This window comes from Bombina bombina, chromosome 12, assembly GCF_027579735.1.
Source record: "Bombina bombina isolate aBomBom1 chromosome 12, aBomBom1.pri, whole genome shotgun sequence".
NCBI classification, from domain to species: domain Eukaryota; kingdom Metazoa; phylum Chordata; class Amphibia; order Anura; family Bombinatoridae; genus Bombina; species Bombina bombina.
The window spans coordinates 147714986-147729985 of record NC_069510.1 but is presented as its reverse complement, the minus strand read 5'-3'; the positions used below and the strand labels follow the sequence as shown (position 1 = coordinate 147729985).

The 15000-nt window shown below is 40.3% G+C and overlaps 1 protein-coding gene across 1 annotated transcript in view; it reads right to left on the bottom strand.

The window, feature by feature from the left end:
* NR6A1 (nuclear receptor subfamily 6 group A member 1) overlaps nt 1-15000 on the bottom strand; it is a 611578-nt gene that overhangs the window by 245791 nt on the left and 350787 nt on the right. The gene's annotated exons all lie outside the window — the stretch shown is intronic.

The window sequence follows — 15000 nt, the reverse complement described above, 5'->3', positions numbered from 1 at the left end:
TACCCCTAACTTAATTATTATTAAAATAAATCTAAATAATATTAATAATATTAACTAAATTATTCCTATTTAAAACTAAATACTTACCTATAAAATAAACCCTAAGATAGCTACAATATAATTAATAATTACATTGTAGCTATTTTAGGGTTTATATTTATTTTACAGGTAACTTGGTATTTATTTTAACTAGGTACAATAGCTATTAAATAGTTAATAACTATTTAATAGCTACCTAGTTAAAATAATTACCAATTTACCTGTAAAATAAATCCTAACCTAAGTTACAAATACACCTACACTATCAATAAATTAAATAAACTACAATTATCTAAACTAAAATATAATTAAATACACTAAACTAAATTACAAAAAAAAAAAACACTAAATTACAAAAAATAAAAAAAGATTACAAGAATTTTAAGCTAATTACACCTATTCTAAGCCCCCTAATAAAATAACAAAGCCCCCCAAAATAAAAAAAATGTCCCTACCCTAATCTAAATTACAAAAAGTAATCAGCTCTATTACCAGCCCTCAAAAGGGCCTTTTGTGGGGCATTGCCCCAAAGTAATCCGCTCTTTTACCTGTAAAAAAAAAGAACACCCCCCCCCATTACAACCCACCACCCACACACCCCTACTCTAAAACCCACCCGATCCCCCTTAAAAAAAAAACTAAGTCTAACCCCCAAGTGCTCCTTACCTGTCCTGAAGACCGGCGGAGAAGGTCCTGTTCCAGGCGGTGAAGTCTTCTTCCAGGCGGCGACCTCTTCTTCTTCCAGGAATCAGCCGGCGCGGAGTGGAGGAGTTGAAGACCGATGACGATGAAGGATATTAACAAACTTGAATCTGTGCAAATGAGGGCTACCAAAATGGTACATGGTCTAAAAAATAAAACTTACCAGGATAGGCTCAATGACCTAAATATGTATAGCTTAGAGGAGAGAAGGGAAAGAGGTGATATGATAGCAACTTTCAAGTACATTAAAGGGTTTAGTAAAACTGAGGCTGTGGGTATTTTACATAAAATGGAAAATTCAAGAACAAGGGGTCATGATCTCAAGCTAAAGGGTAGTAGATTCAGAAGTAACTTGAGGAAGCTTCTTTACAGAAAGAGTGATTGATTTATGGAATAAACTTCCTCAAGAGGTAGTAGCAACAAACACTGTGGGGGACTTTAAAAATGCATGGGACAAGCATAGGGCTATCCTATGAACTAGATAAGTTTATACTGTTAGGTAAGGTCGGGCAGACTTGCTGGGCCTATGGCTCTTATCTGCCGTCAATATCTATGTTTCTATGACGGCGGAGCTGAAGACCGTCCATCTGGAACTGAAGATCGGCGATGCTGGAACTGAAGATCGGCAACGCTGGAACTGAAGACCAGAGCCGGAGTGTGGAGGATCCTCTTCATACTATCGCCGCCATACACTGAATAGGAATTCAAGGTACGCAATTAAAAATGGCGTCCCTTGAATTCCTATTGGCTGATTTGAGCCTTCAAATTCAAATCAGCCAATCGGATGCGAGCTACTTTAATTCTATTGGCTGATTTGAATAGCCAATAGAATAAGAGCTACTGTAATTCTATTGGCTTTTCTAATCAGCCAATAGAATTACAGTAGTAGTCCTTACGCTGTATATTGGATACCAAACTGCGCGGGTTTGGTATACCTGTCTATAGGCCAAAAAACTACAGCTGAAGGCAGAAATATACGAGCGTAACTTCTAGGTTACGCCGTATATAGGATACTAAACCTGTGCAAAATTTGGCGTTGCTGGCTTTTGCAGGCAACGATTTATATTGGATCGCGGCCATGATGCGTAGATGTGGCGTGAGTGTGTGTCTTTATGTGAAAGAGTGAGCGTCTGTGTGTGTGTACGCTTGTGAGAGATAAAGCACGTGTATGTTAGTGTGTGAGTGTCTTTGTATGTGTGCGTGTGTGAGAGAGAAAGAGAGAGAGAATATGAGTATGTGTATGTTAGTGTGTGAGTGTGTGTGTGTGAGATAGAGTGTGTGTAAGAGTGTGAGAGTCTGTGTGTGTGGGTGAGAGAGAGAGAGAGAGAGAGAGAATGTGTATGTTAGTGTGTGAGCGTCTGTGTGTGTGTACGCTTGTGAGAGATAAAGCACGTGTATGTTAGTGTGTGAGTGTCTTTGCATGTGTGCTTGTCTGAGAGAGAAAGAGAGAATATGAGTATGTGTATGTTAGTGTGTGAGTGTCTTTGCATGTGTGCGTGTGTGAGAGAGAAAGAGAGAGAGAATATGAGTATGTGTATGTTAGTGTGTGAGTGTCTTGCATGTGTGCGTGTGTGAGAGAGAAAGAGAGAGAGAATATGAGTATGTGTATGTTAGTGTGTGAGTGTCTTTGCATGTGTGCGTGTGTGAGAGAGAAAGAGAGAATATGAGTATGTGTATGTTAGTGTGTGAGTGTCTTTGCATGTGTGCTTGTCTGAGAGAGAAAGAGAGAATATGAGTATGTGTATGTTAGTGTGTGAGTGTCTTGCATGTGTGCGTGTGTGAGAGAGAAAGAGAGAATATGAGTATGTGTATGTTAGTGTGTGAGTGTCTTTGCATGTGTGCGTGTGTGAGAGAGAAAGAGAGAATATGAGTATGTGTATGTTAGTGTGTGAGTGTCTTTGCATGTGTGCGTGTGTGAGAGAGAAAGAGAGAATATGAGTATGTGTATGTTAGTGTGTGAGTGTCATTGCATGTGTGCGTGTGTGAGAGAGAAAGAGAGAATATGAGTATGTGTATGTTAGTGTGTGAGTGTCTTTGCATGTGTGCGTGTGTGAGAGAGAAAGAGAGAATATGAGTATGTGTATGTTAGTGTGTGAGTGTCTTTGCATGTGTGCGTGTGTGAGAGAGAAAGAGAGAATATGAGTATGTGTATGTTAGTGTGTGAGTGTCTTTGCATGTGTGCGTGTGTGAGAGAGAAAGAGAGAATATGAGTATGTGTATGTTAGTGTGTGAGTGTCATTGCATGTGTGCGTGTGTGAGAGAGAAAGAGAGAATATGAGTATGTGTATGTTAGTGTGTGAGTGTCATTGCATGTGTGCGTGTGTGAGAGAGAAAGAGAGAGAGAATATGAGTATGTGTATGTTAGTGTGTGTGTGTCTTTGTATGTGTGCGTGTGAGAAAGAGAGAGAGAATATGAGTATGTGTATGTTAGTGTGTGAGTGTCTTTGCATGTGTGCGTGTGTGAGAGAGAAAGAGAGAATATGAGTATGTGTATGTTAGTGTGTGAGTGTCATTGCATGTGTGCGTGTGTGAGAGAGAAAGAGAGAGAGAATATGAGTATGTGTATGTTAGTGTGTGTGTGTCTTTGTATGTGTGCGTGTGAGAAAGAGAGAGAGAATATGAGTATGTGTATGTTAGTGTGTGAGTGTCTTTGTATGTGTGCGTGTGAGAAAGAGAGAGAATATGAGTATGTGTATGTTAGTGTGTGTGTGTAAGAGTGTGAGAGTCTTTGTGTGTGGGTGAGAGAATGTGTATGTTAGTTTGTGAGTGTGTGAGATACAGTGTGTGTAAGAGTGTGAGAGTCTTTGTGTGTGTGTGTGTGTATGTGTGTGAGATAGATAGATAGATAGATAGATAGATAGAGAGAGAATGTGTGTGTAAGATAGAGAGTGTGTATAAGTGATTGTCTTTGCATGTGAGTGTGAGAGAGAGTGTATGTGCATGTGAGTGTATGTGAGATAGAGTGTGCGAGTCTTTGTGCATGTGTGTGAGAGCTTATGTGTGAGATAGAGTGTGTTAGAGTCTTAGCGTGTGTTAGAGTCTTAGTGAGTGAGTGAGTGAGAGAGAGAGAGAGAGAGAGAGAGAGAGAGAATGTGCATGTTAGTGTGCGAAAGTGTGTGTGAGAGTGTGAGCGTCTTTGTATGTGTGCGTGTGTGAGAGAGAAAGAGAGAGAATATGAGTATGTGTATGTTAGTGTGTGAGTAAGTGAGTGAGTGTGTGTGTGAGATAGAGTGTATGTAAGAATGTGAGAGAGTGTGTGTGTGTGTGTGGGCAAGATAGAGAGTGAGTGAGAGAGAGAGTGTGAGAGAGAGAATGTGTGTGTAAGATAGAGTGTGTATAAGTGTGATTGTCTTTGTGTGCGTGTGTGTGTGAGTGAGTGTGAGTGAGTGTGAGTGTGTGAGATAGAGTGTGAGAGTTTTTGTGCGTGTGTGTGAGAGCTTATGTGTGAGACAGAGTGTGTGAGAGTCTTAGCGTGTGTGTGAGAGTGTGTGTGTGTGTGTGTGTGTGAGAGAGAGAATATGTGAATGTTAGTGTGCGAGAGTGTGTGTGTGAGAGAGAGAGAAAGAGTATGTGCATGTTAGTGTGCAAGAGTGTGTGTGAGAGTGTGAGTGTCTTTGTATGTGTGCGTGTGTGAGAGAGAAAGAGAGAGAGAGTATGTGTATGTTAGTGTGTGAGTGAGTGTGTGTGTGTGTGTGTGTGTGTGTGTGTGTGTGTGTGTGTGAGACATAGAGTGTGTGTAAGAATGTGAGAGTCTGTGTGTGTGTGTGTGTGTGTGTGTGTGTGTGTGTGTGTGTGGGCAAGATAGAGATTGAGTGAGATAATGTGTGTGTAAGATAGAGAGTGTGTACAAGTGTGATTGTCTTTGTGTGTGTGAGTGTGTAAGTGTGTGAGTGAGAGAGAGAGTGCATGTGAGTGTGTGAGATAGAGAGTGTATGAGAGAGCTTATGTGTGAGATAGAGAGTGTGCGAGAGTTTTAGCGTGCGTGTGAGATTGTGTGTGTGTGTGTGTGTGTGTGTGTGAGAGAGAGAGTATGTGAATGTTAGTGTGCGAGAGTGTGTGAGAGTGTGTGTGTCTTTGCATGCTAGTGAGTGAGAGTGTATGTGCATGTGAGTGTGTGTGAGATAGAGTGTGTATGAGTGTGAGTGTCTTTGCGTGTGTGTGTGATGGAGAGAGTGCATGTGAGTGTGTGTGAGTTAGAGGGTGTGTATGAGTGTGAGTGTCTTTGCGTGTGTATGAGTGTGAGTGTCTTTGCGTGTGTGAGTGAGAGAAAGAGAGAGTAAAAATGTACATGTGAGTGTGTGAGATATAGAGTGTGTGAGCGTCTTTGCCTGTGTGTGAGAGCAAGAGAGTATGTGCATGTGAGTGTTAGAGTGTGTATTTGCATGTGTGTGTGTGCGTGTATGTGAGAGAGTGTGTGTATGAGATAAAGGGTATGTATGAGTGTCTGTGTGTGTGTGTGTGAGTGAGTGAGAGAGAGAGAGAATGTGCATGTGAGTGTGTGAGATAGAGTGTGGGAGTGTCTGCGTGTGAGAGTAAGTGAGTGTGTGAGAGATAGAGGGTGTGTATGAGTGTGAGTGTCTTTACGTGTGTGTGAGTGAGCGAGTATGTGAGTGTGTGTCTTTGTGTGTGTGAGTGAGAGAGAGTGTGCGCATGTGAGTGTGTGTGAGATAGAGGGTGTGTATGAGTGTGAGTGTCTTTGCGTGTGTGTGTGTGTGTGAGAGAGAGCCTGTGAGAGAGTATGTGGATGTGAGTGTGTCTTTGCGTGTGTTTATGTGAGAGAGAGAGAGAGAGAGAGAGTGTGCATGTGAGTGTGTGAGATAGAGGGTGTGTATGAGTGTGAGTGTCTTTGCGTGTGTGTGTGCGCGTGTGAGAGAGAGCATGTGAGTGTGTGAGATATAGATTGTATGAGCACTTTGCGTGTGTGAGAGAGAGTATGTGACTATGTGTGTGAGATAGAGGGTTTGTAGAAGTGTAAGTGCATGTGTGTGAGAGAGAATGTGAGTGTGTGTGAGAGAGAGAGTGAGAGTATGTGCATGAGAGTATGTGTAAGAGAGTGTGTGAGCGTGTGTGTGTGTGTGTGTGAGAGAGAGAGTATGTGCATGTGAGTATGTGAGTGTGTGAGTGTGAGCGTCTTTGCGTGTGAGAGAGAGAGAGAGTATGTGCATGTGAGTGTGTGTATGAGTGTAAGATAGAGGGTGTGTAGGAGTGTGAGTGTCTTTGCGTGTGTGTGTGAGAGAGAGAGAATGTGCATGTGAGTATGTGAGTGTGTGAGAGAGAGTGTGAGCGTCTTTGCGTATGTGAGTGTGTGTGTGTGTGTGTGTGAGAGAGAGAGAGAGAGAGAGAGAGAATGTGCATGTGAGTATGTGAGAGTGTGTGAGTGTGAGCGTCTTTGCGTGTGAGAGAGTATGTGCATGTGAGTGTGAGATAGAGGGTGTGTAGGAGTGTGAGTGTCTTTGTGTGTGTGTGTGAGAGAGAGAGAGAATGTGCATGTATGTGAGCGTGTGAGTGTGTTAGATAGTGAGTGTCTTTGCGTGTGTGAGAGAGAGATTATGTGCATGTGAGTATGTGAAAGAGAGAGTGTGTAAGTGCAAGTTTTTTTGCGTGTGTGAGAGAGAGAGAGAGAGTAAGTGCATGTGAGTGTGTGTAAGAGTGTGAGATAGAGGGTGTGTAGGAGTGTGAGTTTCTTTGCGTGTGTGTGTGTGAGTGTGAGAGAGAGAGAGAGAGAAAGAGAGAGTAAGTGCATGTGAGTGTGTGTACGAGTGTGAGATAGAGAGTGTGTGTCTTTGCATGTGTGTGTGTGAGAGAGAGAGAATGTGCATGTGAGTATGTGAGCGTGTTAGATAGAGAGTGTGAGTGTGTGTGTGAGAGAGAGAGAGAGAGAGAGAGAGAATGTGCATGTGAGCGTGTGAGTGTGTTAAATAGTGAGTGTGTGAGCGAATTTGCGTGTGTGAGAGAGAGAGATTATGTGCATGTGAGTGTGTGAGCTAGAGGGTGTGTATGAGTGTGACTGCGTGTGTGAGTATGTGCATGTGAGTGTGTGAGAGTGAGAGAATGTGCATGTGAGTATGTGAGCGTGTTAGATAGAGAGTGTGAGTGTGTGTGTGAGAGAGAGAGAGAGAGAGAGAGAGAGAATGTGCATGTGAGCGTGTGAGTGTGTTAAATAGTGAGTGTGTGAGCGTGTTAGATAGAGAGTGTGAGTGTGTGTGTGAGAGAGAGAGAGAGAGAGAGAGAGAATGTGCATGTGAGCGTGTGAGTGTGTTAAATAGTGAGTGTGTGAGCGAATTTGCGTGTGTGAGAGAGAGAGATTATGTACATGTGAGTGTGTGAGCTAGAGGGTGTGTATGAGTGTGACTGCGTGTGTGAGTATGTGCATGTGAGTGTGTGAGAGTGAGTGTTAGTGTGTGACACTGTGAATATCTGTGTGAGTTTGTGTTTATTTGCTATTATAGTGCATACTTTTTGCTGTGCTGTGTACGGGTTTGGTCTGAATTAAAAGGTGCCAACCCTATGACTGGACTCACATCTGTAGTAAATGTCTACATCTAATCATTAATGTAGTGAAATGAATTTACTGATCTCGCACAGCACATGCATTGCTTGATATTATCATGTGTAATATTGGGTGGGCTAGTGAGTGCTTACAGGAAGGGGCACGGTGATGTCACTGCTCTGTCCTGCTTTGACCTATTCTCTCTCCCGACTGCTAAGCTCTTATTGGAGACAAAGACAGGAGGGGAAGGGGCTGTCTTAACCCTTTCTGCACCTTCATTCTCTCTGATTTCTGTGAAAGTGTCTAAAACACATCAGTAAATCCCATACTGTGCTTTGTCTTTTTAAAGTGACATTTTTTATTTATTTCTTAGTTTGTTGCATCTGAGCAACAATGACTTTGTTAGAGAAACTGAAACATAGAATAGCACGATACAAAAATGCGGCTGACTATTACCGCAGATACAATAAGGGCCTGCGACTGCTTAAAGGGATATGACACCCAGAATATGACTTTCATGATTCAGATACAGCATGCAATTTTAAACAACATTGATAATAAAAGTAAATTGGAAACGTCTTTAAATTGAATCCTCTGAATCAGAAAATAAAATGTTGGTTTTTTTTTTATCCCTTTAAAGGGACATTTAACCCTAAATCTATTAAAATTAAGTAATGCAAATGAAATCATAATTTATATTTATTGCTTTTACAATAACCTCTGAAACTTCTGCTTGTTTTATATTGTATAGAAGTAAAACGCTGCAACACACCTGAAAGCCATTACATGCTACACAGTGGTTGTTTAAATCAAATCAAATTAATTTATAGATCACCTAGATTGTAAATTCCCACAGGAATAGGGCCCTCAAACCCCCTGTATTTGTTTGTTAAATTTTGTCTAATATTGTAATGTCTCACCATTGTACTTTTATCTCTGTACTTATGGACAGCGCTGCGGAATCTGTTGGCACTTTATAAATAAAGAATAATAATAATAAATAATAACCATAATTGGTTACAACAGAGACAAGATAAACATACAATGACTGTGCAGATGTGGAAATCAATATTAAATTGACGGGTAGAAATGATTTTAAAGCTTTATCGCCTTATTTGCAAGAGCTAATTCCTACTTCTAAGTGGTTGTCTTTATATTAGCAAAACTTACATTATTTTGCAGCATGTTAACATAATCTCCACTGAAGCCAATTGGGTGCAGATATGTAGCAGGGTTAGTTTTGTGAAGCCTTCAGTGTGCACTTCCACTTCTCAGAAAACAAAAGCCCACAATTTGCTGAAGTAAATTACAGGAAAAGGAGCTAAATAAATCATGTAAGTACAGATGTTTTCTTCATGATTATACATTTTATATTAGTTTCCTATCCCTGACTCCAAAACCTATCAGCATCTTGCTGCATGACATCTGACAGGATATGGTTTCCTATCCCTGACTCCTAAACCTATCAGCATCTTGCTGCATGACATCTGACAGGATACGGTTTCCTATCCCTGACTCCAAAACCTATCAGCATCTTGCTGCATGACATCTGACAGGATATGGTTTCCTATCCCTGACTCCTAAACCTATCAGCATCTTGCTGCATGACATCTGACAGGATACGGTTTTCTATCCCTGACTCCTAAACCTATCAGCATCTTGCTGCATGACATCTGACAGGATACGGTTTCCTATCCCTGACTCCTAAACCTATCAGCATCTTGCTGCATGACATCTGACAGGATACGGTTTTCTATCCCTGACTCCTAAACCTATCAGCATCTTGCTGCATGACATCTGACAGGATATGGTTTCCTATCCCTGACTCCTAAACCTATCAGCATCTTGCTGCATGACATCTGACAGGATACGGTTTCCTATCCCTGACTCCTAAACCTATCAGCATCTTGCTGCATGACATCTGACAGGATACGGTTTCCTATCCCTGACTCCTAACCCTATCAGCATCTTGCTGCATGACATCTGACAGGATGCGGTTTTCTTCATGATTATACATTTTATATTAGTTTCCTATCCCTGACTCCTAAACCTATCAGCATCTTGCTGCATGACATCTGACAGGATACGGTTTCCTATCCCTGACTCCTAAACCTATCAGCATCTTGCTGCATGACATCTGACAGGATACGGTTTCCTATCCCTGACTCCTAAACCTATCAGCATCTTGCTGCATGACATCTGACAGGATACGGTTTCCTATCCCTGACTCCTAAACCTATCAGCATCTTGCTGCATGACATCTGATAGGATATGGTTTCCTATCCCTGACTCCTAACCCTATCAGCATCTTGCTGCATGACATCTGACAGGATGCGGTTTTCTTCATGATTATACATTTTATATTAGTTTCCTATCCCTGACTCCTAAACCTATCAGCATCTTGCTGCATGACATCTGACAGGATACGGTTTCCTATCCCTGACTCCTAAACCTATTAGCATCTTGCTGCATGACATCTGACAGGATATGGTTTTCTTCATGATCATACATTTTATATTAGTTTCCTATCCCTGACTCCTAAATCCTATCAGCATCTTGCTGCATGACATCTGACAGGATACGGTTTCCTATCCCTGACTCCTAAACCTATCAGCATCTTGCTGCATGACATCTGACAGGATACGGTTTTCTATCCCTGACTCCTAAACCTATCAGCATCTTGCTGCATGACATCTGACAGGATACGGTTTCCTATCCCTGACTCCTAACCCTATCAGCATCTTGCTGCATGACATCTGACAGGATACGGTTTTCTATCCCTGACTCCTAAACCTATCAGCATCTTGCTGCATGACATCTGACAGGATATGGTTTCCTATCCCTGACTCCTAAACCTATCAGCATCTTGCTGCATGACATCTGACAGGATACGGTTTTCTATCCCTGACTCCTAAACCTATCAGCATCTTGCTGCATGACATCTGACAGGATACGGTTTTCTATCCCTGACTCCTAAACCTATCAGCATCTTGCTGCATGACATCTGACAGGATACGGTTTCCTATCCCTGACTCCTAAACCTATCAGCATCTTGCTGCATGACATCTGACAGGATACGGTTTCCTATCCCTGACTCCTAAACCTATCAGCATCTTGCTGCATGACATCTGATAGGATATGGTTTCCTATCCCTGACTCCTAAACCTATCAGCATCTTGCTGCATGACATCTGACAGGATACGGTTTCCTACATAAAGGTTTCGTTTTTACAACAACAACTTTTTCTGATGATTTTCCCAGTTATATCAGAAAATGACTGATTCAGTTTAACACCATTAGCAATGCATTAATCATTATGAAATTATTGTGGTGATCTTCAGTTTTCTAGATTAATCATTAATATTTGAGTAACTCTTCATCTGTACTTTATTGGAAACAGAAAAATAACAATTTAAAGTGAATCTCAATTTTGATGCTAAAGTGCCCGGTTTTTAAAAATTTGATTGAAAACATTGGCACTTTAATTCATCAAAATTTACATTTCCTGTTGAGAAAAAAAACTTACCTTTTAATCTTCACAGCAGCTCCAGCTTCCTCCGGTCGTCACAAGCAATTTCTGATGTCAGAAATGATGGATAGGTCATCCTCCAATCACGGCTTCCCCCCGTGATTGGAGGAAGCCGGATTCCTCATTTTAGACCCAGGAAGAGGCTTTGCGACGGGCGGGGGAAGCTGGATCTGCTGTCAAGATTAAAAGGTAAGTTTTTTCACAACACGAGTGAAATGTAAATTTTGATTAATTAAAGTGCCCCTGTTTAATAGAATTTTTTTAAAAACCAGGCACTTTAGCATCAAAATTTACATTCACTTTCAATAGTTTTATTTAAAGTGACACTCAATCAAAATTAAACTTTCATGAATCAGATAGAACATGCCATTTTAAACAACTTTCCAATTTACTTCCATTAACAAAATGTGCACAGTCATTTTATATTTACACTTTTTGAGTCACCAGCTCCTACTGAGCATGTGCAAGAATAAGTGTGTATGCATTTGTGATTGGCTGATGGCTGTCACATGGTACAAAACAATAACATTTAAAAAAGGTAGTCTCCTCTAGATAGAAGAATCCCTTTACAACCTATTCCCCAGTTTTGCACAATACTAAAAATATACTTTTTACTTCTGTGATTATCTAAACCTCTGCAGACTGCTCCCTTATTTTAGTTCTTTTGACAGATGTGCATTTTAGCCAATCAGTGCTGACTAATAAATAATTCCAAGGGAGTGAGCACAATGTTATCTATATGGCACACATGAACTAACACCCTCTAGCTGTGAAAAACTGTCAAATGCATTTAGATAAGAGGCGGCCTTCAAGGGATTAGAAATTAGCATATGAGCCTACCTAGGTTTCGCTTTCAATTAAGAATACCAAGAGAAAAAAGCTACTTTGATGACAAAGGTAAACTGGAAAGTTGTTTAAAATTACATGTCCTATCTGAGTCATAAAAGTTTTAATTTTGAGTAGACTGTCCCTTTAAGGATTTATTTTCATTTTCACTGCTTGCCCCTCCCTCCTCACACTTAGGTCCTTGTGCAGATCTATCAGACTCCAATTAATCTTCTATTCAGTGAGTTTCTTGAAACCTAGCAAGGGGCTGATGTCTGTACACAGAATTGCAGGGGAACGGTGGTATTAAAGGGACAGTAAAGTGAACATTAAGATTTCATAATTCAGATAAAGTATGCAATTTTAAACAACATTCTAATTTACTTAGATTATCTAATTTGCTTTGTTCTCTTGTTATCCTTTGTTGAAAAAGCATACTTAGGTAGGCTGGGAGCAAGCTGCTAATTAGTGGCTGCATATATATGCTTCTTGTCATTGGCTTACCCAATGTTTTCAGCTAGCTCCAAGTAGTGCATTACTGCTCCTTAAACAAAGGATACCAAGAGAATGAAGCAAATTTGATAAAAGAAGTAAATCTGAAAGTTGTTGAAATTGTAGATTGTATGTTCTATTTGAATCATAAAAGACAAATGTGTTCTGTCCCTTTAAGGTCTATTTCTCAGCTCTATATGTTTATTATATCACATTGTGCTGTGAAGAAGGCGCAGGTTATTTCTGTTGATACAAATTCACAGTTTTGAGAACTACAAAACCAAGAATATGTGATCATATCCTCTACAGACAAAATGCCCCAAATAATCACAGAACCCTCTGGGGGAACAAGATATTGTGACTGGATTATTGGAAATAATTTACCAAACAAATTAAACAGTACAGCCATGAATATACAGCGTCTTGCTATATAATAAAAATGAATCCTTATTTCAGGATAAATCATCTTTGGATAATAATCTACCTTAAATAGAAACTGCCTTTAGAAAGGGTTTTCCTCAAAAAGCATTTTATTTAAATAAAAAACAAAATCTCATTTAAATAAAAAATCCTTATTTATTTATACCATTGATTTTATCCACCCTGCTAATACAGCAGATTTGCTTGAACAACAAGTGTACGATAAAAATACAATGCAATAGCACTTAGGGCTCGATGATATAATCTTCGCCAGCTCAAACCCAGTTGTTCTCGCCGACTCTCGCAGGGCTGCCCCGGTGGAATGATCGTAAAACATGGGCAGTCCCTGCAAGTGGCGAGGTGGCTCCTATTGAAAGTAAGGATTTCACTGAATAGGGACACGTCGCTCCTTAGTGCGAAGTTAGCAGGGGAGCTGCAGCCAATATAGCTCACATTATGCTGCGTATAGCATCTTACATTCGCCTATATTTAGTGTGCATTTGTTTTTCTATTGGAGTTATAAGTGTTCGTATTGTTTTGAGAAAAGCTTGCCACCTTTAAATTGGCGAGAAAAAAACTATGAGATCTGCAGTGCGAAAATCTTTATAGAATTACGCTGCGATTACGAGACACTTTTTGTATTTATAAGTTCAAATTTCTGTGTGATTTTTGCACATCCAGTGTACTACAATTACGATTTACGCTGTGCATATTTCATTTCATTTATTCCTATGTAAATCCCATACACATTTTACTTTTTTGTTAAAATACGATTTTTGGTGAAGAATTTTGTTACGAATTTTGATGCACCTTAACAATACAAATCTTCCCTGCTTATTTTTGTGCGATTGGTTCAAATATTTGTTTTGTATGATGTTTAAAATACTAATTTTGTTGTTCACTTTTCATATGAAAATGCAGTATACGCCCCTTAGCGAGACACCCAGTTTTCAAGTGCCTTTAGATCATTCCCTCAGGGCAATAGAAGGACTGGCAAGCATTTCTTTAATTAATCTCGCCAGCCCAGAGAGCTTTCAATCATCAAGCCCTTAGTCTGAAGGTCTCAAATGAGTAGATTTTTTTCTGACAAATTTCAGTTATGTCTATTTCCACTCCCCCCTGTATCACGTGACAGACATCAGCCAATCACAAATGCATTAACGTATAGTATGTGAATTCTTGCACATGCTCAGTAGGAGCTGGTCCCTTAAAAAGTTTAAATATAAAAAGACTGTGCACATTTTATTAATAGAAGTAAATTGGAAAGTTGTGTAAAATTGCCTGTTCTATATGACTCATAAAAGTTTAAATTTCACTTGAGTGTCCCTTTAAAGGGACACTCAGGTTAAATAAAATTTTCATGATTCAGATACAGCATGTAATTTTAAACAACTTTCCAATTTACTTCCATTAAAAAAAATGTGCACAGTCTTTTATATTTACAATTTTTGAGTCACCAGATCCTACTGAGCATGTGCAAGAATTCACAGACTATACGTATATGCATTTGTGATTGGCTGATTGCTATCACATGGTACAAGGGTAGTGGAAATATACATAACTTTGAAATTTGTTATAAAAAAATCTACTACTCATTTGAAGTTCAGACTAAGTGCTATTGCATTGTCTTTTTATCTTGCATTTGTTGATTATGCAAATCTAATGTGTTGACTGGTCCTTTAAAGAGTGCAAGGGGGGCCAAACAGACATTAAAGGGCTTTTTTCTTTGTTTACACGAATATTACAGAAACAAAAGTGTTACTGCTACTGTGTTAGAGCCCTACTTCTTGCACATAACCTCTCCTCTCCAGAGCAGCAATGCACTACTGGGAGCTAGCTTAACAGATCAGGTAACCCAATGACAAGAGAGGCATTTCTGTGTAGCCCCAATCAGCAGCTAGCTTCCAGTAGTGTACTGCTGCTCCTGAGCCTACCTAGGTATGCTTTTAAATAAGGGACACCAAGAGAACAAAGTCAATTTGATTATAGAAGTTGATATGTTCCTCCTGTTACTGCTCACTGGCTGATATGTTCCTCCTGTTAGTGCTCACTGGCTGATATGTTCCTCCTGTTAGTGCTCACTGGCTGATATGTTCCTCCTGTTAGTGCTCACTGGCTGATATGTTCCTCCTGTTAGTGCTCACTGGCTGATATGTTCCTCCTGTTAGTGCTCACTGGCTGATATGTTCCTCCTGTTAGTGCTCACTGACTGATATGTTCCTCCTGTTAGTGCTCACTGACTGATATGTTCCTCCTGTTAGTGCTCACTGACTGATATGTTCCTCCTGTTAGTGCTCACTGGCTGATATTTTCCTCCTGTTAGTGCTCACTGGCTGATATGTTCCTCCTGTTAGTGCTCAATGGCTGATATGTTCCTCCTGTTAGTGCTCACTGACTGATATGTTCCTCCTGTTGCTGCTCACTGACTGATATGTCCCTCCTGTTGCTGCTCACTGACTGATATGTTCCTCCTGTTAGTGCTCACTGGCTGATATGTTCCTCC